The 27533-nt window shown below is 41.1% G+C and overlaps 1 protein-coding gene across 4 annotated transcripts in view; it reads right to left on the reverse strand.

The window, feature by feature from the left end:
- Positions 1–27533, reverse strand: part of neto1l (neuropilin (NRP) and tolloid (TLL)-like 1, like) — an 81235-nt gene that overhangs the window by 25994 nt on the left and 27708 nt on the right. The window lies entirely within an intron of this gene.

The following is a 27533-nucleotide window of genomic DNA, read 5'->3' on the forward strand; positions in this document are numbered from 1 at the left end:
TGCTTATTCCGACCGCAAAAACTGCCCAGGCTGAACCTCTTTCTGTGGGAGAAAAAAGTGCCCACTTGATGGGAAGATATTCCTGTACAGCCATGAAAAACTGTTGTGCAGGACTAAATGCTGATTGACTTCAACCAATCTTAGACAAAATGGATCTTTTTTTTTTTGCCTTCTTGATGTTCTGGTTAAGTCCGCTCCACTCCAACATTGCTGTCAACAATGTAAAATTCCCCTAATAGGCGAAGACAACAAACCCTCCATTGTATTTATGCTTGTAGAAGTGAGTTACATCCAGTAACTACTATTTGTTTTGGTGCACTAGGAGTTGAAATCACGGTGGAAGTTGCTGAATCCAACAACGAAACAGAAACACAAAGGCTGGAGGGTCACATTACTTGGGCTGCACACATTCATGCACAATCATGTCTGCCCTGAATCTGCCAGAGAATGGGGGTTTTCTTATGAGCATGCACTCATAAACCGAAGTGTAGAGCAATCACAGAGAACCAAAGAACCAAAGTATATAAAATGGATCATACAAAAGAATTAGATTGCGTTTGATTGTAATCACATATTTTGAGTCTAGACCAAAGTGGTGGTGCTACATTTGCTAAAACGCTACCACAATATGACATGTTACATGCATGTAAAACAAAAGAAATAGAGTACTTAAACTTTATATGTCTTGGGTTTTTACAGTTATGTATATGTGCAGTGAAATACATCCCAATGATGTGCATGTCTATGAAAGGACAGTGCATTAAAGAGAGAGCAAAATGCAAAAACAAGCTCTCAGTCGCTTTAATGCTAAACAAATGTAGAGAATGAGTTCACTGCAGTATCTCTACTGATCTAAAATTATGTAAAATTCCTTCATAAGAGCTGAATTGGTCAAAATATGGGATCAGCCTGAATTACAGCAATAAAGCCTTTCCAAGCAAATTTAGAGGATCAAGGTCAAACCCTCATGCTGTTCTCCTGGGGTTACATTCAGTGTTTTAGCCAGTCAAATTTGCAGCTGTGCTTTACAGTAATTTGGTGTAATTATGTTTTGCATAATAACACCAGATCCATTTTCCTCGTTCAAAGTAGCTGTGAAAACCCCCATTATGGTTTGAAATCAAGACACCTGTTGTTTCTGGGAGGCGTAACGGTCTTTCCAACTATGCAGCCGTGACAGCAAGGTCGTGTCAGTATTTACTTACAGTTCAGATGACACTGTAAGTCTCAATGGCAACACAGAAGGGATTATGTTTTTCAATCTGACCTATTGAATATAAGTAAGAACTCTGCTGAGCTACCCACATAAGTTTAAGTCTTATCTTCGTTTCATTTAGCAGCGTCAGAACAAAACAGAACCGAGGCTTAACAGAGACAAATGGGAGAGAAAAGACATTACAATGTCCTTTTAGAAAATTTTAGCAGACCATCGGGACTATGAATCTAATCCTTATCCGAACTTTTGCACATTCAGAACACAAAAATAAAGTTAAAGCCAAGCAATTCATTTTGTTAGCTGAGTGCAAAAGACAAGTGTCGGGTAAAGTTTTGAAAGTCAGCTCGGAGCGAAAGGTATTAAGCAGTGTTTTCTGTATAATGTTGCAATAAATTACATCAACGGGCCTGCCCCCACCGAGGTACGTTACCCCCTCCTAGCTACTGCAACATCACAGTCTGGTCTCCCATCCCCAAAGATTCAATATCACTCTTCAGATGACTTCACACAAGAAAGAAATTGACTCTTGAACAATCTCGCTCTTCTTTCACGTCATCACTTCTGTGAGCGTGTGCGGTGTGGAGGGAGGTTCGTGTGCTTTTGCCCATCACAGTCTAGCAGACTTTCAAATACAAAACCCTGTACAGCACAAATGACTTTCAAATTAATATGAGGTATGATCGGAATTCAATTTAAAATTAAATTGCCCTATGAGGAGCTTAGTGCAAATAGATCTGTCTGACTTTTCAATAACATAAAAGGAAATAATGATGGCAAATCCTGAAGCAGCCAGAGGACAACCATTCTCTGGCTATTTTTCAGAGCTAGCATATTGTTCTAATGGCACCATGTCCTCTTGTCACCATGCCACAGCATTGTTTTTGAAGTAAAAAAAACCAAAGCAAACACCCCTCCACAGCATTAAATACATTCCTGCTGATCTCATTCTATTCCTGCCTGGAGCCCGAGCAGTTGTGCTTTCAAAGATATGCCATTTGCTGTGATCTCCGGGCAGCACAGATCCTGCAGAAATAGGAAACACACAAAAAAAAGGCTTCACATTAAATCTGATTGTTCCTTGCCAAATCGAGACATGGCTACCACTGGCTGAGCTCAGTGTGGAAAATGAGGTCTGATTGCACAGCATGAACACCGTGCCTAAATGTCACCGTTTCCTTGTCTGTATGTATGCCCTAATTTTTCTGTCTAGACATGAGTCAGAGCTTCACTGTGTGTACACCGGACATGAAGAACACGTCGCGTATGCCTGGCAACAAACACCAGATGAGACAAAAAAGAAAGTGAATGAAATGGTGGATGAGAGGGGACGAGCATTTGGTGTGTTTGATGATGACACTCGCTAGATAAAACCTATAATCAAAGGAGAGAGATTCTTGGCCTGATCTTAGCCGTGCTCTCATGGGGATTCAAAAGAGGCTAACTAGCCCTATGGAGAAAAGAAACAGAGCCTGTTGAATACCGGTGACAAATCTAGCAGGGCTGCAGAAAGCCCTCTCTCCTTGACGCTTTAACACCGTACGGGACAGTAAAGCATTCAACACAGCCGCAGTCAGGAGACGTGCTTAGAGTGTACTCGGGAGTTTCTCTCGAGGCTTTTACTACACTTCCCTTCTGATTAATTGTTGCTTTCAACTAAGGCTCGAATGATTCAATCTATAAAAAGCTGAATGGGGAATACCGTGCAATTTTTAAAGTGGCTCCTCTGGCCTTGGACAGCTAAGTGGTAGTGAACAACTTTTTTTTTTTTGTCTTTTGGGGAAAGCATTGCTGTGCTTGTAGAGTTCAAACAAATCCACCCACGCTGCCACTTTCCATCTGAAGAGGTGCTTCGAGGAGTTGTGTACTTCAACACTAAGTGATTTTTTTTCTCTTGAAATAGAAAAACACAGACATTCATTCCTTTTCCATTATTTCCTACAGAACTGATTCAAGGCTGTTTGATTTTTTTTTTTAATTTTCAGACAATATTGATTTCATTCACAGTTAAATGTGACTCATGAGTGCCTTTTTATGTGGCTTTGTACTTGTAACTGTACATGTAGGTCTGAAAACCATTGACTGTGTAGTAAGATTAACAAGTCATCCCTGATGTCACCCATAAGTTTCTCGAAAAGCAGTTTTGCAAGCTGGGATGGTGGCTCTACCCATCATCATCTTGGCAGCGCCTGACTGCGCCTAATCCAAAAATTGGCATGGATTGGTTACAAAAAAATAATCCCACACACAGCTTTAAAAATCATTTAAATTCACTATTGAGATCAAACTGTTCTTTGCTTTTTTTTTGTTGTTGTAAAAGGCTTTAACTATGCTTACTTTGATCTGTCCAGTTGGGTACTTCCGTGATTTCATATATTTCTTAGCCTCAGAAGTGGCCATTTGTAGGCAACAGTCAAGCCACAACCGTTAAAACAATGGATAATATGATCATTTTAATCTTGTTTTCTCAACAAATCAATTACTTTTTTCTTTATAAGTTGTTACAAATGAGCTAAAAACACAAATCACAGTTTAACTAAAACTGACATGTTAATTTTGTCGATTTCCTCTTGCCCCACAGCCAAAACCCTATGAAACACCAAGAAAACAAACTCGAAATAGCTGGAAGTAGTAGCATTATTTGAGGGTTTTGCTTGAAAAAAAAGAATGATACAATTAATCAATTATTAACAGTTTGACATTTTAGTAATTCCACGAGCCACAACATTAACACGTAATCTGAGTGACACTGATATTTGTCACAGTTCTGTTGGGAAACTTGGGGGCCTGACATTGATGTGGATGTCACTACCACCCATCTAAACATTCTTCCCAACCATGCATATCCAGTCAGGAACAACACCAGTAGGGCAATGCGCCCTGCATCACCACGAAAACTGCCCAGGAATGTTTTTTGGTTTTTAATAAAGAATGCAAAGAGTAACTCCCCACATCCAAATTTGATCGAGCACCTGTAGGACGTGCCATAAAAAACTTGTATGGAGGCCCCACCCCATAAATTACAGCACCCTCAGGATCCCCTGTCAGTATCCCAGTTTCAGACACCCTAGAGGTCCCACATCCATGGCTCCATAGGCCAGAGTTGATGTGGCAGCATGATGGGGTCTTACAGATTATTAGGCATGTGGTGTAATGTCGTTCCTCGTTTCTGCTTAGAATTTAAAAAAAAAAAAAAAAAAAGTAAAAACACTCCCATTTTTGAAAGTTAAATATGCACCTATAAAGAGATGATGAAGCTAGCCTAGCATTAAGACTGGAACAAAGCAAAATCCACATCCAAACAGGCTATGTCTTATGTAAAACAGGACATGATACTGTGTAATAGTAGATATTCTTCCCCAAAAACGAGTGTTGTAAAACTTAAAATATACACTCTCCCTGCTCCCTGAAACATTTATTAAGGATTAATCATACATTTATTAATGTGACATAGGCTATTTAGACATTCTAAATAGAGCTATAGTTTAAAATTTGGTTTAAATACTTACTGTGAGGTCAAAATTGACATGGACCATACTGTGAAGGCATAGAATATGAACAGTATGTACAGGTTAAGCATGTCCAGCTGTACTACTGAACAAAACCTCCCTCCTCTATATCCACGTCTATTTTGCCTTTCAGAGCATCTGTAGGTGAGTGTAGTGGGCAGTTAGGCAGGTGGGGAAGCAGACAGGCGTGAGGGATGAGAAAATCAAAGAGGAAGACAGTTAATGAAACAGTGACCTTCAGGTCATCTATGCTGGTTGTACCAGAGATTTATTATTGGGCTTTGGCATCACTTACCCCACCACGATCACAAGGCCAAGCAACCCAAGAGGAATACATGCACGTATGGAGGTGCGCACACACACACACACACACACACACACACACACACGTTTGTACTTCTATCTTAGTGAGGACATCCATAGGCGTAATGCATTTCCTAGAGCCTTACCCTAACCTTAACCATCACAACTGATTGCCTAAACTTAATCCTTACCCTAACCCTAACCAAACCTCAATTCATACCTGTTCTCTAAAAGCAAGTGTTCACCCTCAAACATGGTTGTTTTAAAGTGAGGACCGGCCAAAATGTCCTCACTTTGTAAAAATGTTCTCACTTTGATATTTAAATGCAGAAAATGGTACTCACCATGTAGCAAGTACAAGAACACACACACACACACACACACACACACACACACACACACACACACACACACACACACACACACACACACACACGTGCACACTAATGCACATTCATTCACCTTTGATGAAGGCTGTTCTTAACATGGCAACAGAGGTCCCGCTAAGTGGCTGCTCTGCCTATAAATGCCTTGTAGGTGACCCCTGACCTTTAAGACTACAGCTCTGGAATCTCAATCAGCTGGGTTCCATCTCTCCTGCCATCCATCACCTCCTCTCCTTCTCTGTCCTCCTTGATTAATCGATCCAATCAATTACACGGATTGATAAAATGATTGATGAACTGCACAAAGAAGGTGCACTCCTTCAACAACAGATGATTTAACCCCGTGTTTTATAAGCTGCACCGCTCAGCTCAGGCAAACCGGTAAAATCTGATTGCGGCGCAAACATGTAATACTGTATGTTGCATTTGTATGAAAGAAAAAATACCATAATTAATACTTAACATGCCACAGGAAGCACGGCATGCTGACATGTGGAACAATTGTGTTCTCTGCTGCCATTGTATTCACTGCAGCTTCTCAGTGGTGCCAGCTTTCTGCACTGCATTGTACAAATGCCTTTGCCCGAGCAGACTGAATTCAGAGCACATCCACACATGGCCACACCCACCCCTCTCTTCATAAAGCTCGACTAAGAGTGTAATCTTCTGGGGCTTACTGTATTTGCCCTTTGCAACACAGAAATGCTTACTTCAAAACCCAGGGCACAGACTTTGAGTTGCCCTACATGCGCCGTCCACACATTGAGCTACTTGAAGATCAAAACACTTCCAACACATAATCCTGACTGAATTAACTACATTGCACTATGGCTATGTACAACAGGCGTACACACATATCTAAAAACAATGCTAGTCAGGCCTGAGTGACGCATAGAAATAGAGCAAACAGTTACACATTTCTTGTGCGTCAGGCTTCTCATTCAACTGTAAATAAAATCACAGACACTCGAGTTAAGTGCCACTTCCGGCTCTTTGCTTTGATTTGAGTCAGTGTGCAACAATATTTAAAGAACTGTGTGATATAGACACTTTTTAACCCATGATATCCAAAGTCTAGAGGTTCAAAATGAATTGAACACATGGCTACAGAGCTCACATATGACATTATTAAAGAGTTTAGAGTTATGATTTAGATGGAGATCTGTGAATACGAGGCATAAAGATGTGACCTTGCAAATAATGAAGGCACACCAAGGTATAGTTCATTCTAAAACAGAAGGTGCAAATGGGTAGGACAAGGAGCACATGTGTTTTGGATGACCAGAAAATTATTTGCACGATGACAAAAAACCTCATTAAGACAGCAAACCAAGAATGCTCCCCAGGATGTTGCCGTACATGTCCCCTTTCCAGCGATCAGTAGACGACTTCCCAATCAGAACCTCAGAGGATTCAACACAGGATGCAAACCACAAAAACAGACAGGCTGGGTTGCAGTTTGCAAAAACGTACAAAGAGAAAGTGGTGGAGTTGCGGGAACAAAAAAGAAAAGCAAAGCGGCTCATGACCCAAATCATTCTTCATCTATTTAACATGGCGATGACTCGGTTACATTTTCAGAATGTATGACCAATGGAACTGGCACACTATTTATGATTTCAATGCTGACGGAGGAAACTGGATGAATGCAGAGTTATGTGGTAGTTTTCTAGACCCAGCCAAAAAACTCACCGAATGTCATCTTTCAGAGGAATAGCAGTCTTAAGCATATGACCAAAGCAAATAAAGAGATGGAAGAGGTGGAGTAGCTACAACTGGCCAATCAGTCAGCTGATCTCAGTCTAACTGAGCTTTATTCCAGCTGCTTAAGACTAGAATAAAAGTGAAGAAAGTAACTGCAGTAAAGGCCTGGTAGAGCATCACATGTGAAGATAACCCACAGTGACTACTACTGATAGTCATCAACAAACTGTTTCTCCTCAAAATAATGAATATGATAATTTAGTTTGACTTGTTTTCACTTTCACACCCCTAAACTTTGCACTGTGTGTGTAAAAGGCTTATACCTCCCACACATTTCTTTCCATATTGATGTAATCCTAGTCAAATTTAAGCAGAGACTTTAATGTATCCATTATTTCATTTCAAACTAAATGCGCTGAAGCACAGAGACGGAACAACAAAAAAATGTGCAGCTGTACAAATATGTACAGGCTGTGCAGACGCCCCCAGAATGCCAGCTCAAATTTGCTCATTACATTTCTTCAAAAACATGTTAATACTACAAGCAGAGTGGCGATGGTAATTCCTGAAACAAATTTGTTCCAGTGAAAATACTCGCAAACAAATGATGAGGAGCTCCTGATTAGCCTTGTTTGGCTGTGGAGTGGGAGATCATTTATTTATATATATATATACATCCTTCAGGCCCACACGCCGAAATGAAACGAGTACTGCAGAGCTGTCAGGAGATGTAAATTTCTAATAACTGTACAGTCCCACAAGTATCGTATTGCTCTTCATATTACAGGCACAACACAATGTTTTATTAATGAGACACAATACGTCTCATTTGGAATTGAACATTAAGCTTCATTGCTACACATCCCTTCAGTATTAGCTGCTGCACCCAGTGTACACAAAACAGCATATGAATGAGTCCATGGGTATCATTGTGAGGCAATATTCCAGGAACTGAACATGTCCACACACATGCAGACAGGCAGCCCACACACAATTTCCCAGTGGCCTCATTTCCTCCCAGTTGCTCAGCGGTGACATTTAAATAAGCATCTGATTAATAATCTCTGCTAAAGTGGTTGATCAAATTAATGAATGGCTGCCATTAATCACACCAGGCACAGCTGTGGATGGAGAGACAGACAGAGGAAAAGGTGGAGAGAGAGAGAGAGAGAGAGGGAGGGACAGGGACGGAAAAGTAAAGATTTCCCACTGTTTGATCATTTCCAGTACTTTCAATCAGAGCTAAAGACCAGTTCAGGCAGAGATGACTGTCTCTGTCTCACGTGCGGTTCAGTCAGCGTTCACCTCCCAAAACAAACGCACAGGCTACATACTAGACTGTTTGCCTGAGTAAACAACAGGCCATTGTGACAACCTCTGTGGATGAAACGGTGCAACAAAGATCAGCTATATAGCTAATACACACTCCGCAGTGCTTTGTTGACCCTGCGGATGACAGCCCAACTATACAGAAGAGGGGCTATTAAAAGAGGAGGCCACAGGATCTGCTGGGGACTGATAGGATTCACCACACCCTGGGTGTCATGGCCAGTGAGCTGGGTCTGTGCCCCAAACAGCGATTAGCACTGATGTGTACCCCAATGCCATGCAACGAGCACCACTAGCTACACACTGAGAACCGCACTCATCTAGTCTGCAGAGGAAAAGAGAGAATGAAAAGAAGTGTGTCTTGTGCTCCTCTTGTGCACGAAGTGATATGAATTACAATTTTTGTGTTATTTATCCCAGGAAGCTGAGCTCCCTCTGTTTCACATTCATACAGACAGCCTGCTCTTGACCTCTGAATGTAAAATATGGTCTGTATTACAGGGGGAATGAGCTTGTAAACGGGAATATTCTCCAGGGGAAGAAAGCTATACTGCGTAATCCTCACCCCTACTTCAACCGTGAATGGTTCAAGTGCCCTTGAGCAAAGCACTTAACCCCAGTATATTCTGGTGGAGGTGCTCAATATCCAGAAATATCAGCTAAAAAAAATGAGATCCTCTGTCAGAGCTTGGAGGACGGACTGTTATAGCATTTTTAGAGGCATATAGATTACAAGAACTGTGTGATCTCTGCCCTTGTGCGTGAACTAATGATTCACATGATACATTATTGATCTCCATAAGGGACACAGCTATAGAAAAGCTCTCAGAGCAGAAAGGGATACAAGGTCTTGCTCAAGGACACCTCAGCACCTCAAGCATGACTCTGAGGTCAGCTCGTTCATTTCTAAACTCGACAGCAGCGCTTCCAAACCTCCTTTTGTCTGACATACTGCCACAGCCCTATCAGATGAGCCAAATGATCCCTTCATGAACACCGCCCCTCATGTTCCGACTGGATGCTATTTAACAGTATTTCTTATAGAAAAGTGGACACTTCAGAGGAGTCATACTACGATTAAAAGTGGCACTAATCTGGGCATAATTTCAAACACTTCATCTGATACTTGCAGCTACATTATATTAGATTTTTCATTGTTACTATTAGCTAAATGTCAACTCCTGCATTAAAGACAACTTAGTATATAAACATGGATTGAGCTATTTCACAATCTTACCTTGCAGCCGATGGCACCTGCAGACTTATTTTGTAAGGTACAAGTACCTCTGGTTGAGATTTACTTCATTACACAACACATTTTATGATGAAAATACACAGTTGTGTTCAACATTATTATTAATTATGTGCATTCTTCATTTACTTTCTTAATAAGTTTTGATTTTACTGACAGAAATGTCATTTTTCTCTCCAGACCATTGAGCACACTGGCATCGAAGGACAAAACTTTGTCAATTAATCTGCTCATTTGTCCGTTCATCCATCTCTTCGTCCTTGCATCCCTCAATATGTTGATCCTGTAGCACATCTACTATAAGCAGTTTGGTACATACTGCAGTCGCCTGTGCTTCTCACAGCGTATAAACCAAACTGAATGAAAGTGTCCATCAAGATTTTTGCTTTGAGAGGACATTTGGGAATTTGGTCACTGGGATGGAGTTCCACTTCATTTTGCACCTTTATTCACAGTGATGGATTTGAGAAATCTGTTTATGGCTGTGTGTTTGTGTGCACCGATAGCTCTATGTGTGTGTGTGTGTGTGTGTGTGTTCCTCCATTTAACTGGCTCTCCTCCTTCTCTCCTCCTTCCTTCCTCCCCGAATGCCTTCTGGGAACCAATGACAAGGACACAAAGCTGATACAGAAACAACACTACTCCAGCATCTTGTGAACAATGCCCCCCCCCATCCTGTGTGAATGTGTGCGTATGTGTTGTTAAGCATTGACATGCAGGAGTGGTACATGTAGCGGCGTCCCAGTAGATGGTCATGCTATGGTGCTTTTAACCGCTTTACTGTTTGGTAGTTGATCTAGTGACAGTGCATGATATTTTATACGACAGTCTCTTCAAGTATTACAAATGGCATCTTCACAGAGAAAAACAGAGGATGGTTAGATGGTTTAGAGAGCTTCAGATCTCGGCACCTGCCCCAACTCTGTCTCCTAGTAATTTATATGGAATTCTATACAGCTAAATTGCTTTACCAATGACATTTAGGTGCCACCATAACAGTTGGATGGATTACATTCAGTTGCTGCGTTTTGTCTGAATGAATAAAGCTTCATGTGCATTCAGAAACACCCCGAGGTGGTCTTTGGATTGCTATGTCGGAAAATAGGGTATGCGTCCTGCCTGTGGTTAGGTTCAGGCAGCTAAAGGTTAAAAAAAACTGAGCATGCATTTGCTGAAATGTAAATAAACATGTGGTGTCACAATTCATTGTGAACTTTTTTTCTGAATCAACCCTTTGACGCCGATCGTCACAAATTCGCATCATACCACTTTCATTCGGACTGCAGCTGAGATAGCGTATCCATTCCCCCAATCCTGGTTTGTTCATATTCAATACCTACCTCGAAACCTTTTGCAAGCACTGGTTTCTCGTAGAACTGGTCGGCGTGGGATCTAATTATTATATATCTGTTATTATTATTATATATATGTTCTATCTGTAATAGATAAATTAACAATCTCCACTAATTTTAGCACCAGTTGGAAAGCAAAAACACAAATACTTATTATTTTTTTACATAATTGTAAATAAATTCAGGCGTGAAGGGTTAAACCAGACCACAATCTTTACTTAACATCACCCACCCACCACCCCATGTTGAAACTGTAATTTAGATACGCTGTCAAAGAAACACATTGTTGGAGACCGCATCCCTAATATATTCAGCATCAGCGTGTTTGTGACTTGTCAAAGACATAAAGGAACAGCATGTCCTTACTATGTTAATAGAAAAATATAATTTCAATTGCAAGTTATTTCTACAGCACTTAAGAAGCATGTGATACAGTGATCTTGTTGTTAGAAAATGCTTCAGTAATGTTTAATATTGTTTTCCGGTGTGTTGTCTTCATGTTCATATGCATGTGTACACTATTAGCTAGTGTTTCAACCTCACTCATCCATTTTGTTTCCCTTCCCAAAGCTACAACACTACAGATCAGCATCAAGGGCAAGAAAACTCAGTGAGGTTATTGGAAGGCAGTGCTTCTCTGTGGTGCATCCATTGCCTAGAAGGCCAAAGTCAAGGAGCAAAACTCTCCCTTGGATGGTTAAAGTCTGTTTACAATTCTTAGGGAACGTTAGTACATATATGAAAAAAATAAAATTGTGCACAGCGGCTCCAGAGAGCTCCACACATAAACAGAAAAAAATGCCTCAAGTAATGTCTACTACTACTATATGATGCAACTATTGGGGGTTGAGCTGTGTTGTGGTTGATGCAGGCAGAAGGAAGGATGTCTGAATAATAAAAAAGACAATTTCACTTCTGCTGCGTCAGTTTGATGCTTCCTTAAAACCTCTGTCCGCTGTGACCCTGCAATCGACCTTCTGAACCCCAAAACCCACCAACATGTCTGAAAGGCATTTCATCTTTTTAAAAAGAAATGCCAAAATTACACCATTTATCAGAGTCAGAAACTGTGAAGAGGAAACAATTGTCAGATTTTCAACTCTCAACTTGGGTCTTTGAACTACTCATCCGTGTGGGGCTGTTTCATCAGAGAACTTGATCAAATCTAAGGATTAAATTACAACATTCAATCAAATTAGCTCCACATCGTGATTCCAGGATTATGGACCTATTGTAAAAAAAATAAAATAAAGACATTAAATTTCTTTTTTTCTTTTACTTTTAATGATTTATGACATTACATCTCTGTTATACTGCACAAAAGACACTTCTAAGTTTTAGCTACTTCTAGCCATGCTTGACAAAGTAGCCCACAGTGACAAAAATTGAACAAAAACTGCATGATTTAGACGGTTGAAGGCTAAACTTGACGCTGATTACACTGAAGACTACCTGGCTCTGTGAGATAAACACTAATATGCAATTCTGATTATTTTATCAATAAATACAGTAGATCCCCCCTTCCACCTGCCCTGATGCAAGTATGCCGGCACACCACCTCACCTCAGGTGCACCGTATGTGCGGCTGCATCTGATGATGAGCAAATCTGCGTGAATGACTGTGCAGGTTTGTCAGTACAGACTGCATATTTTGTTGTTAGTAGTAGTGCAGTCGACTGTGCATTTGTGTAAACTGTTGTATATGTGTGTGTGTATGTGTGTTTGAGTGTGTGTGTGTAAAATGCGCTGATGGCTCAGGCGGGAGCCCATTCCTGATGGAGCAGTTAGTTGTCCCTAGGCATCACAGGTGTTTCTATCGAAGTGACGCCCCAATGACAGACACATTCCATCCAGGTTCCATTTGGGCAGCCATGCAATAAATCAACACAACATCGCCACTCTGCCACTCATTACCACACACAGAGTGTCTGAGAGGCAGAGAGAGAGCGCGAGAGAGAGAGAGATACAGTGACATAAAGGGACAGAGCGACGATAGTTCTGCTGATCTGCAAACAATGGCCCCCCAAGAAAGGTAATTTGAAAGTCTGATTGCTTTCTTGAGATAGTGTTTCATTTCGCTGTCACGGAATTATGAGAGGTAGCAGACTCCTGTTTCAATTTTCACTGCCACTCTGCATCTGTTCCAGAGGGGCCCAGGGGGGAATCGATGGCTCACAGACTTTTCTATGCCAACAACAGGCTACAATTTGACCCAGTGGGCTGATAAACTGTGGGCAAACACACTTTAGCTAGTAGCCAATACAAACACAAGTGCTGAGCAAATTGTTTGCCATGTTAGCCCAGTAGCAGTGATGGCGGTGTGGTTTAAGATTAGAAATCATGCGATTTCAAGGTAGCATTGTGTGCAGTGTTAGCCTTTAAATAAACTCTGAATCAGTGAGAGGAGTAAAGTGTAAGGAGAGAGTAGGGAAAAAGAGTGAGGGGGGGTAGAGAATATTTAAATCAATAATTACAGAGAGAGAGAGTAAAAACAAGAAAGATTAAGAATGGTTTCTTAACACTTTTCCTTTGCTAAAGTGACAGAAAAAGTGTGGAAAGGGACCATAAAGGATTTACAGCTGCATTAAGAACATTACACCAACAGTGCAGTCGTGTAGCACAACAAGACCTCCAAAGGGAGCTGGCCATTTGACCAAAAACAGAGCAAGAAAATATACTGCTTTTGTAACAATCACACGTGTCAACAGTGCTGGACACTTTTCCAACATTTATATTCCCTTTGAGAACACAGTCTCTACAACACATCGACAACTACACCAGCTTCTTCTAATATTCGGTTTTAGAAACAAGGCTGGCAGTGTGGAGTTCAGTTTACTGCTTCATGAGTGCAAACAAGTGGAGTACTCTGAGAGAGTCTAAAAACACTGAACACTACAAGAAACAGATTCAAAGAATTTCTCCTCCTTTATTTTATAAAGAAGGAGATAACTTAATTAGACACTGACTTTGAAGAATGCCAACTATAACCCATTTTTATGGCTGAAAAACTGTATTACTGTAATTTCTGCACCAGTGGAAGATAACTTTATGAATTTTCTAAATTAGTTATTGATACGAGCAGAGGAATCCATTTAAAAGGAATGTGCTATGGAAATTTACAATCAATTAGAACATTAAAAGTGGTTCTCCACTGAACGTACACATCAAAGAGACTCACAGAGAAGCAAGCTCTTATGTAATGTGTTCTGTGGCTCTAGAGGAGCTTTGTCAAGTCTGAGAAACCCTGGTGATATAATCAGTATCTGATATATGCATGGAAACTTTTTTTTTCTTTTTGGAAAATATGCTATTAAGTTACAGTCTGGGTAATGTAGAATCCCCGTCTGTGTAGCTTTACTCATTAGCAGAACTTCAAATTGAGATATCTCGTACTCTTCAGCACTAATTCTGACCTCTTTCTTTTTCTTTTTCAAAAACATATCCTTTGAAAGTCCCTCAAATTTTGAAATGCTTAATAACTCATTCAGTATTTTTTCCAAACGTGCAATAACTTATCTTTTTGGGGGACTTAGGGCTGCAGAGAAAAGCATGACTGACATATTGTCACTTCTAAGCTTGACAAGATGAACTTGTTAGCAAATACTTACCGATTTACCCATTCAACAGACACACAACTACACAACTCAACCTCAACATTAAAAACACTCACAGAAGATATGAATGACACCGATCTTCTTGAAACCTTGAGACCCTCCCATGGTAGCAGTCTCTGTCAGTGGGACAATGTGTCCTGCCATGCCGGAAAAATTACTCTGGAACGGCTCAGAGAACATGAAAAAAAGCCCAACGCATCGGCTAAGGCCTCCAAACCCATAAGATCCCAACTGAGCACCTGCAGGATGTGTTTATCCACAGCTAACCCACCCTGCAACCCACAGCACCCAAGAGAGCCCCGGCCAACATCCTGGCACCAGACACACCACAGATCACCACGAGAGGTCCCTTGTTAATGCTCGGATAGTTCAAGACTGATTTGGTGGCATGTGGGGAGCTGGAAAATTCAAGAGAGGTGGTTATTTGTGCACAATATCACTAACTTTGACCTCTGATTCTAGCCACGTGAGTAATATCTAGTGTTCGATATTACTGTGTCTGTACTGTGTCATCTGTCTTTCCAGCTGCTAAATGCTCCGTACTCTGCTAGTTGTTTTCTTTTTCTTTTTTTTATTCTAAAAGCTGCCAATTGCTGCTGCAGGTGTTAAGAGCAGTGAAAGTGAAACAAGACAATAGAGATGAAGGTCAGCAAAGAAAACATGAGCTGAAAATGCTCCATGTAGCTCAGTAGTGATCTACAATCTGTCAGTTTACCACTTCAAACACGGAGTATAACCAGTGTATTATGTGGCCAATATTATTATCGGACGATATTCCCTGAGAATCATATATACCCATATATAAAGAATGTTGTCCAAGACAATAATATCAGATTTTTTTACTTCCTATAGAAGTGGTTTTTGCCACCAAGCTACATCTTTCATTACACTCAGTCATGCAATTGTTGATATAAAAGGATTCATAATAGCAGCTTTAAGCACTGAATCCGACTGATCCTTTAGCTTATTATCACACAGTACATAAAAAAATGTGGCTTGTTATGTGTAGCTTTTATCCTGGATGCTTCCAAACTCACAGTTCCTAACAGTGACAGGATAAAACAGCCTCAGTCACCTGAGCACAAGATCAATTCAAAAGCTCTACAAGCTGCAACATTCAGTCCCAACACTCCCCAAAAAAACCCCTCCTCTTAACTGAACAGATGCTAAGCTGTGACGAGACCTCTTATGGATTTTTCCCCCAGCAACAACTAATAACCACCACGCTTTCTTTAGCTTCACATTATGACTCCAAGCTGCTGCTGTCTGTTGTCACCAAGGAAATGCTGCTTCTTATTACAGCCCAACTCTGGCCTTTCCGACAACAAAAATACTGTAGTGAACCAGACCAACTGAGCATCATGGGGAATGTGAAGCCGATAGACCGTAACATGCACAATCCCACAACTTTGATCTTCTTTACTTTGACCTCTGTCTGTTGGGATAAACCAGGTGTTCTATTTGCTGACTCACAATAGACATTTTCACTATTGTAGGCAACCTGTGCTAGGTCTGAGTGAGTCTCACTGGGCCTGGAGGATAATCCATGCAGAGCTGCTGTCTTTTCAACGAGTATTGGATACAGCAGCGGCATGGTGACACGTAAGGCCACTTTTGATCCTCTTGTTACTTCATCCCACATTTGACCCAGCTAAATTGGATTAATTTCCTCCCTCTGCACAGAACTTTTACATAATCACTATTTCATAAACAATAAAGGCAAATTTGATCAGTCTGAATTGGATTTAGCTGGATTCATTTCCTCCACACAAAGTCACAAGCTCATAATAAAAGTAATATACCATACTTCTTGTATGTCTTGGTCTCACTCTCCCTAACTCTCTTCACACATTGCACCTCCACAACACTTGAAGATGAAGTCTGTGATCTTAGAGGATGACTGTTGGTATTTAGCTAGGTAAAATATGTAGATAGCATGTGCCAGATTTAACATCCATCACTCCCACTGCTGCCTTTCCTTTTGTCTTATGAACAAAACAAGAATATTTACCAGCACAAATAGGGCACACTGGAATAGTGTTACATTGATTGGTTCAAACCACTTTGATTGTTTGCCGTGTACAGTCACAACTGTGAAGAAGCACCAGAAAGCAAAGCTAGCAGGCCACAAGTAGATACATCACACAGAGTGCACTGGATTAGAATCATACACTCCACCTTGAAGCCTGACAAATTTAGCAACCCACATTAATTGTGTATTAAGGCCATAACAGGGAGAAAATATTTACACCAGTCAGCAAATTGCTCTACTATCCGACAGCAGCAAACAACCAAATCCGGCTTCATCTGCACTGGAATGATAATTTCATTGAATGCTATTTGAGGAAAAAGAGAATTCACTTTGCACCAAACATAGATTGTGTCACTTCTCCCAAAATATCCCATTAGGTATGAAATCGCATGAAATTGCCAGGTAAGTAATCACCCAGAGTGGTTAAACATAAAGATGGCAAATATCCAACCTGAGTGCTTTTCTTGCAGCACTGCATATTTTAAAGTCATGGTCATTACATCCAAATAAGTAAATGCAATCAACACACAGAGAGAGGGAGGGATGGATGCTGTTGCAGGGTGGGAAGGTACTGTAGTTACATACTGATAGAAATTAAATTTCTAAATGCACACTGAAACCTCCGGTTTTGCTGTTCCAAACAACTCCCAACAGAGCAGACTAGAAGGTAATGGAGGGTGACCGCAGTGTTGGACTTCATTTTGCCAGCAATTTGGGAACAATGAAAGAGCTGAAATGCCTGGAATTCGAACTGAAATGAGGCTGACTTTAGAAATGCATTCCTTTAAATAGTTCAGTAATGTTAACTCATCCATTATTTGTATTTTATCGCTTTTTAAGGGCAGTAATGGAATTAACAGGTTGAAAAATGAGCTGATCAACAAAGTTTGTGTACAAGTAAATGTCAGGAACTTTTCTAGTTTCTCCTAACTGTGCACGATCTGTCTGTCTGTCTGTCCATGCAGGCAGGTTCTGAGCAGTAGCGAGCACTCAAGCATGCATCCACCATATTATCAATTCATTTGAGGTGTTTGAGATAAATACTGAATGTCCACTGAGAACTCACTCACAGAAACCCCTTTCAAAATCTCACATTTTACAAGGCTTCTTAGCCATCCTTGTTTCATCCAAATGAAGACCTGTATGGAAAATCTTACAGGTGCCCTGCAAGGAAAGAATACATACAGAGTGGGTGGTCTTTTGCAGCAATGAATGAAAAAGCTGACCAAAGCAGTTCCTCCTGGGATTCACTGTGCAGCAGAGCAGGTCTGAATGTTTGATTATCTGTCAATCCCTCTATCATACTGATCAAGGTCTAAAGCTCAGCTCTTCTGTACTTTTACAGACATGGTTACTGTGCTTTCATCTGGCCTGACTGCCATCTCACTGCAAGCCAATAATCAATGACACAGCGATGATATATCAGCACTTCAAAGCTTGTGTCCTCCAACATTCGCGTGCACTTACTGTAAAGACAAATGTCCATCCATTCTCTTTATACCGCTTTATCCTCACTAGGGTCTGTAAAGACAAATGTGTCAAATACAATTGTCTGAAGTTTCACGCAAAGTTTAAATATGCATCAGATTTGTTTTAAATGTTCTGGTAAGCTACAAAATTGAAACATGTAAGTGATTGTTTAGCAGAAGTTACAAAGGCAAGACCTCGCCTGAAAAGCTCACAAACATTTTGTCTCAAAATTAAAGGAATAAAAAGACTCAGTCATTTTCTTCTCCAAGAACTGGGAGTCAGTCCATGAAGCTACCTCCATGAGCCTCTTAGCTTATCATAGCTTCAAAACAAGGATCAAAGGCTAGCCTGGCTCTGTCCAAAGGTAACACAATATGTCAACAAGATGACTGGCTGCTGGCTGGAGCGCCAAATTTACTGTATAAGACAAGACAAGAAAGCGAATAAGCGTATTTCCCAAAATGTCAAACTCTTCCTCTGAATGAACACCTACATAGTTGAAAAGATTTATACACTACAACTAAACAACGTGTTCAATCTTTCCACTTTATCAAACCGACACAAATAGGTTTGCACACATAAATATTGCTCCACTCCACTCACCGCAGTGACACTTGATTAAGCCGCTGTCGGCACGGCAACAAATATCTGCACGTACGTAGGAAGTACTGATGAACTAACAACCAAAAGCCACCCACACACCACAGAGTCCGTCTTTTCTCCTCACACCCCACTCTCATCTTCATCGTGCTGTAGGGCAGATATGCTTGAGTGTCACACACCAGATTTCATTACAGCCTCATGACTGATCACTGCCAGGACTGACGGCTTTTACAGAGAAGAGGATGAGATATGTGGCTGTTATGGCGTTGTGCTCGATCAAACTGTAGTTAAGAGATAACGCAGACAGGCTCCAGGCATTATCCTGCGTTTGTCTTTATGTGTCCAAATACATGAATGTGATTCATGCATAAGTACACATATCCAATTACGTGGCTACATGTGTGCATTCAAGATTTGCATGAATCCCCCGCTTTAAGTGTCCAGATGTTTCATTTTGTCGTAGTGCGTGCTGTCATTTCTTTTCTGACTGCCATGACCTGCTCCCATATGGACTCATCTATAGTGACAGGCTCATCATTTCAGTCAGTGAAGGCCACTGAAATGCCTTCTAATAAGACTGGACCGCTGCCAGAGATCACAGCAACGCACAATCACATCAACTCCTGTTCAGTGTTTTCATCCTTACAGTCTGGTAAGCACTCATACAATGGAAAAAAACAACCTTTGGTTGGTGGATGACACTGTTTTTCTACTTTTCTCAGTTCTTAGGACACTGCAAGTGATCAGCAGAAGCTTATACTCTAATGATGAATTGGTATGTATGACTGCAGGTCAGATGTTTAAAAATACACTGTTCATGTTGTTGATTTACAGGAAGCTTCTTAAGATGCTCTGTCATTTTGCTAACCCTATAATCTGACCTCAACCTTGATTCATACAGAAATTTGGCACAGACATCCATGGTGCCCAGATAATGAATTCTAATGACTTAATTGGTACCGTGACATTTCCTCTTCTGAGGTTCAGTTTTGTAAATCTGAGTGAAATATCAACTCAACTATTATACTGCCATGAAATCTTGGTGTCTGTGTTCAAGTCTGCATGAAGACATATAGTTAAAAAAGGGGGCTGATGCTATTCTAAAGAAGGGATATGGGCTGCTTCTTCAAATGTTAGAGAAAAATGGGAGAAGCTAAAACTTGCACATCGCCAACTACTTTGTAGGAGAAACCCTTATAACAGTTTATAAATGTAAAATAGGATGTTACTGAAAAAGAAAATAACTTGTCAGTGGGGTAAATAGTGAATTAAAGCTTCTTCAGGACATCGGTGAGAGCTTTCGGCGGAATGTTTACTACAATCTTAACTGTGACTTTAGAAAGCCAAGTATCCAGTGGAACTTTTTCCTGGCACTGATATCCTTTGTCAAAGTGGGAGCAGAGCAGTGAAGCTGAATCTATAATCAGTCTGTACCAATGGGCTCAGTGTGAGACTGCCCTTGAGGGCTAATCTATATGTGTCCCTAGTGCTTAAGATGTCCATGAAATGTAGCGACGCCAAGCCTGGACACTCTTGACACAGGGGGCTTGAGAAGAAGGGGGAAAGGTCTAATGACTGAATGTAGCTCTGCACCTTATTCCATTTCATTTCTTCATGTACCTCTCCTTCAGTACCTGTCTACATCCAGTCCCTACTGTAAGCTGCAGCACTCAGCCCCATGGCAGCCCACGAAAATGTCCATGTTCTGCTCCGATAAAAGGAGAGAAACTGCTTCAATGGATATCGATACAGTAATCTTTTTAAGATCGCACGATTTTTACTACTGCCTTGTCTGTGGGGGTATTCATTTTAGGACAATACATAATTGTCCTTTGAGCTGTATCTTGATTTTTATGTGGGTTTTTATGCAGGCGTGAAACAACACACACTGCTCCTTTGTGATCTACAGCATTGCGGGAAGGATTTGATTGATTTTGATCCTATCTATGAGCTCTATATGCAGGGCTTAAAGCGAGATTTATAATAGGGGCTTTGTGGGTTCAGCTTTGCCACTGATATACATGCATGTGCATATCCTGCCTCGAAATCATAAAGAAGTTGTCGACATTCGAGAGCAGGCTTATGATTTACATACTTAGACAGACAAAAGTCAAAGAATAAATAAAGTATATAAACTATTACAATATGTGATCTATGTTGACAACCTTCTCTGCTCTGTTCTGAATGAGGCAGTGTACTACGACAATAAAACCCTTCTGCAAGTGCACTTTTCTGTGTATCAGTATCAATAGAGGCGTTAGGCTACAGTGGCACAGTGGTGCATTGTTGCTTTAACGCAAGACGACTCTGGGTTTCAACCTGGTGGTCGGCTGTGACCTTTTTGTTTGGAGATTGTACGTTCTTTCTGCACCAGCGTGGATTTTTCCAATTGCTCTGGCTTCCTATCACAGTCTAAAGCAGATGATTTGGTGATTCATAGGTGTGAGTGACCATGTCTGTCTGTCTCTTTCTGTTAGCTCTGCAATGAACTGGTGACCTGTCCAGTGTTTACCTCGCCTCTCACATCATGTCAGGTGGATGAATCCAGCCTTCTGTGACTCTCTACAGAGAATATTAATATGAATGAATGAATGTGCATGGACCAGTTTTTATTAATTACATTTAAAGGGCGTTCATTTGCATCCTACAGAATGAAAATATGAACGCTGGGAAATAATCAAACTAGCTTATGTTAGAGTCATTGTTTAATTTCAGTTGCTCTGACAATTTGCCTAGACCACACTGGCTAACTCAAAATATAATCCTGAGCTTGCAAGCTAGGAACCTGTAACAGACAAAAAGTTGACACATGCGATGTTTAAGCAGAATATCAGACCACATTTTTTTCAGTTACAATACAATATGAGGCATCTGTGTCTGTGTCTGGCTAATTTCTTTCCCTACCTTGCCATCCATGTATCCACACCATCCGCACCATCTGACTGTCAAAAGAGGTGGTGGCTGTTCTGCGGCGTGGCATTTGGGGAAAACAAGTAATAGTATGAAGGAAATGTGGTAGAACAACCAACATTGGCAAGTTGTTACATTTCATATTCTCCACAGCTGCCACTAGTCTAGACTTATCAGAACCAAGGGTACGGGTGAAAACATATTTTAGACGCTGTTTGAATTATGAGGACCGAGAATGGTAGCAATATATACGTTGTTAGATGTAGTGCGGTTGAGCGTCCCCCGATGACACTGAAGAATGATTGTGCTATGGCTGAGGCCGAGACAGCCCAATTTAACCCCTGGCTCTGTGTACTTTTAGTTTTGATAGCTTTGCCTTCTCGGCTCCCACAGTACACTTTTATTATTATGCTGCTAAAATATTTTAACAGTCCTCTTCAGGGAGCTGCTGGCACACTTTGCATCCTAAAACCTAACTTCATAGTTCACTTGTCAAGGTGATAGTATAGCTGACAGGGCACCTACTTTTTGAAAAAAAAAAAGAAAAACGATGAGGGGAGCAATATGCCAGACCTCTGACAGAAGGGAGCCAGTACAAATGGATTCAGACCTCATACACAGATGCCTCTTTTGTATTAAAATCCGCCCCATTCTGTTTATGTATACATATGCATACTTATGAGTGTGTGTGTGTGTGTGTGTGTGTGTGTGTGTGTGTGTGTGTGTGTGTGTGTGTGTGTGTGTGTGTGTGTGTGTGTGTGTGTGTGTGAGTGAGAGAGAGAGAGAGAGACAGAGAGAAAGAGAAATTGCAGCTGTCAACATGCCAACCTTTCTCTTTCCCGTCCTGTCAACCTCTCCCTGCTTGTGCTTTCTATCCCATGGTGCAGAACAGAGAGGGGTTAGGAAAGCCTCTCCTCCCGCCCTCTCCTCCTTCATCTCTCTGCCTTTGTCCATCATTTTTAAGTTGAAAATGTCAAACAGACAGTCATCGCACCATTGTATGACACACTGTCAACATTTTCACCCATCAAACCGAGTGTCCAATGCAGGCGTCACATTGGCCACTGTTTAACATCCAAGCTCCATATCGTGGAGTTCATGTGTTTGACACAAACAGCTTCAGTGTAGGTTTCTAGATCTGATGTCTCTGTGCTCTGCTGTCACTGTGAAGGTTTAAGGTCAGCAGATTTTGGCTCACGAGAGTGATGACAGCCCAGACGCAAAGAGAGCAGGCTCAGAGGTTCGCATCATTTCAACATGTCACACACGTCTTGTTTCACTTTGCATCAGGGATGTTGAGTGTTGCCCTGTTAGTAGCGTGACATCTGTGTCAAGACACCCGACTTGATGTGGCAGACATTTACATTCACACTTTGACTCACATATAAGACGCTACGCACAACTAAGCCTATGTCCATACCGTTCTCGAACATTAACCAAATGGAGCAGGTCCTTGTGTACAAACTTCATTAAACACTCTCGTTATCTGTCAATGGCCTGCTCCCAAAATAATACTGGTTTTCTTCGCTGCTTGTAGCACAAAAATTCTATGTAACTTAATGATTCCCTGTAGAGTTTTCTTGTAAAAACAAAAGTTACGTTGACACAAAGTGCTACAACATTACTAAAGGCTTGCTTGCATCCTTGAGGTCTAACAAATATGATAACTGAATTAGATTGCTTGTACAATATTTCCAAAATGGACTTTCTTAAAAGGTTAAACTCCATTAAATGAATTTATACTTCATTTTTTAATGTTTGCCTACTAGCATTTGTCTTGTTCAATGCCTTTGGTGGCGCATTGCCTTGTTTGTCAGCGCTACTGCAATCTACTACAATTCTACAATTTCACTTAGCAGATGCTTTTATCTGAAGAGACATACAGCTGAGAGTAGACACAAAACAAGCAAGGATCTAGTCACGAGAAAACAACCTGGATAAGTGTCATAAAACAAGTTCAAGTGTGAGAGGACCTTGGTGCATAAAGGCAGTGCAGGAGGTAAGAGGAATTTTTTTTTTTCCGTTTTGCAGTCTGTCAAGTGCAAAGGTGTTCAGTGAAGAGCTCAGTCTTCAGTCTTTTCTTAAGGACTGAGAAGGACTCTGCATATCAAACATCCTTCAATGGGGAAGCACAGAGGAGAAGAGTTCAGCTATTGACCGGCCCTGTTGTGATGGTTGTATCAGACACTTTTTGTTGTCCAGGCATAGTGAGCAGCAGGGAGTGTAGATCTGAATGAGAGAGTTCAGGTAGGAGGGAGCTGTTGTCATTGTAGTTTTGAATGCAAGTGTCAGAGTTTTGAGTTTTATGCAGCAACTGAAAGCCAGTACAGCGATTTGCGGGGTGATGTGCTGTTTTTGGCTGGTTGAAAACCAGACGGGTTGCTGTGTTCTGGATCATCTGCAGAGGTCTGACCGTGCATGCAGGGAGGCCTGCGAGCAAGGATCTGCATTAGTCAATACGTGATATTACAAGAGCCTGCACAAGGAGTTGTGCTGCCTGTTAAGACAGGAAGGGTCTTATCTTCCTGATGTTGTACAGGAGGAATCGAGATGACTGAGCTTCAGAGGACATATGAGCCTTGAAGGCTGGGTTGATTCAAGCTGGATGTTGATTTGTTGTAGTATAGAGGAGCTGGCTGGGATATCAAGGAGCTCAGTTTTTGGAGAGGCTGAGTTGAAGGTGGCGTTTTTTCATCCATGCCGAGACATCTGCAAGGCATGATGAGATCTAGGCAGAGATATTGTGCTTGTCCGGGGGAAAACAACAGGAAGAGGTGGGTGTTAATGCATATTAATGGAATGAGAAACAATGGGAGTATATTATTGCACCAAGCGAGGTTGTGTATATTGAGAGGAGGAGAGGACTGAATGCAAACCCTTGAGGAACCCGTGTGGATAGGTTGTGCAGTTTGGGCACTTCTCCCCTCCAAGATACTCTGAAGTATCTCCCTCTGAGGTAGGACATTAACCAGCGGAGGGCAGACCCTGAGATGCCAAGCTCAGTGAGTGTGGAGAGGAGGATCTGGTGGTTAACCATGTCAAAGGAAGCTGACAGATCTAACAGCAACAGAGCTGAGGACTGTCCAGCAGCTCTAGCAGAAAGCAGTGAGTCTGTTGCCGATGGAAGTGCAGTGTGGCAGAGTGACCCTGTTTAAAAGCAGACTGATTCAGGTCATACGGGTTGTTTTTTGAGAGGAAAGCAGAGACTTGGTTGAAGACAATTTGCTCAAGTATTTCAGACAGGAAGGGCAGGAGCAAAACTAGTCTGCAGTTTTTGACCTTGGTTGGGTCAAGTGTAGGTTTTTTGAGTATTGGAGTAACTCGAGCTTGCTGAAATGTGGCAGAGAACACAGTCTTAGCAAGTGAGGAGTTGATAATGTGTGTTACTGCAGGGTTAAGTGCTAGGGAAATGGTTTGTAAGAGGTTGGATGGTATCGGGTCAATTGGACAGGTAGTGGGACGAGAGTCCAGCAACAGTTTGGAGACTTCATCCTAAGTCAGAGGGGAGAACGAGGAGAGTGTGGCCTTGTTAAGGTGGTGGGTGCATAGTACCTGTTAGTACTTAACTCCAAGCTACTCCAAAAATTAGCAGAGGTGAAGCACGAGTTCAGCAAAGATGGGCCATGCAGACATCTCCGGGCCATAGACTGTCTTTAATATGTACAACTTTAAGATTTAATACAATTCAAACAGGGTACCTAATTGAACATGAACTTCTTGTACAGTTGACATGAAGGGGAAAATTATTCAGAAACCAAACCAGTAGTTTGTACTACATTGTAAGCATGCTCATTTTGTGCTGTAAATTTGAGCATTTTGACATGGAGGTTTATATGGAGTGAAGTGCTTTTGGCCATTTGAGGAATACTTTTTTTTTAACCCTTCTGCATAGGGTTAAATTTGCTACATGGTGCGCACAATAAAAACCAAACAGGGACTCACTCATCAAAACGCTGCCCTGAAGTGCCACTAGTGGTCAGATACTCAGGGTAGATTTAATTTAATACTGTCTGCCAGTGAAGATCATTTCATTACTGCGAGTGGCAGAATTGCAGACCATGATAATTAAATTGTTTGCACTTTGTTTAGAACGAAAAATTGCAATTACACACACAAATTGCACACAACGAAAATAAAACTCAAAATTACCCCAAGCTCAGAAACAACATCTTGAGCATTGAAATTCTAATTAATTCAACGAGTTTATCTTTTTTTCACATTTGATAGCACTTTCCATGTAGTAATTATGCTCCTCAGATTGTTCCTGCGGTGGCCCCTCACATGCCTCATGTCTGAATGAGTAACTTGCAGCTCAACTGTTTCATACTTTCCAGTGTGCAGCGCTCAGCCACCAATGTCAGTTTCATTTGGAAGATATCTGCAGCCAAGCCTTTTGACTCAAGTCACATACTTCACGCTGTCAGATGTACGACTATGACGGACACCAGTAAAGCTGAATCAAAGCTGCAGAGCAGATTATGTCGACAACAAGTTTTCCAAATGACCTCTAAAACCACTTAGACTCTTCTGCATTGCCTTCGAGTCTGTATATCTTCATATTACTGTGAGATATACTGATCGTTATATTGCATAGTTTACAATGGTAATATGTAAATTACTGTTCCATGTGCATCTCAAAGAGCAATAAAGTCCAATAGGACATTGAGATACAACACAGAAATGAATATTCTTTCCCCTCAGAAAATTACACAGCAGAATGACACAGATTTTACAATCACTGACTTTATATCAGTGCTTGTTTATGTGTTTGCATTATGAGCTTTATGAGGGCACATTTAAAAAGCAGTGTTGCATTAGATTAGGGTGTCTGACTTTAACTGCCTGTAAGGTTACAGCACATATAGTATGCAAACACTGTGCTTGTATACATGAAGGTACAGTAAATACTTGCAGCTTTGTACATAAATTTACACTACAACTTTCCATTAAATGCATCCCCAGCTGTCTTCGCAGCCTCAAGGGAGATTAATAGTTGCTTAAAGTTTAAGGTTTCTTCCCTGAATTTGCTGAAAACACACAGATGAACACTTTGTTCACACTGCTGGACTGGATGATAACAGGGAAACCCATTTAAAGTTAAACATGAGCCACTTCACCAAAGAGAAACACACAGTTTAGTATTACTAACACAAGCTCTGCAAATATCTTCTTTCTGATGGTGCAGATTCTGATGACAGCATCTCCTCCGTGTCTGTAATACCGCAAATGTATATGCAACAGGGCATGCTTATTCATGAGGTGAGTAGTAGTTTGTAAAACAGAAAAAAGTGCAGCTGCTTGACAGCTTAAAAAAATTTAATGGGTTTAGTACAACTGAAGTGTTTTCCCTCTTTAGGCTTTTATGGAACATTTCTCTAATTCCTACATTCAAATTAGACTCATTTTCCTCCAACCATCATTAGAAATTCAAATCTGTTGCAGTCACTGCTGAAGTCGGAGATGTTGATTTCTTGGGATGTGCTGTGTTCTAATGAAAATTCATCAGAGCTTAGAGAACACAAACAAGGAAAACTTGCAGTCTTAACAAGTGAAATATTTAGAGGCTTTGAGAGTTACTGTTCATCTACAATTTGAGTTTGAAGGAGTCAAAATTTCCTTCAGCCTCATTTAACAGCAGTGATGATGCTTTTTTTTTCTTCCAAATAATAAATGCAGCTTTAAGGAAGGATAAGGCCTACTTGGCAGTGGGACTCTCGCCTGCCACCAGCACAATAAGAAGGCAACAGGAAGCTAGCCAAGCTCTAGCTCTCAGCACTAGTTGTAAAGGGTCTAAGCAGCAGGGAAGCTGTACCGCAACATAGCTTTTGCTACATGTCTGCCAGATTCGAGCATGAA

Source organism: Acanthochromis polyacanthus, chromosome 20 (genome assembly GCF_021347895.1).
Source record: "Acanthochromis polyacanthus isolate Apoly-LR-REF ecotype Palm Island chromosome 20, KAUST_Apoly_ChrSc, whole genome shotgun sequence".
NCBI lineage: Eukaryota > Metazoa > Chordata > Actinopteri > Pomacentridae > Acanthochromis > Acanthochromis polyacanthus.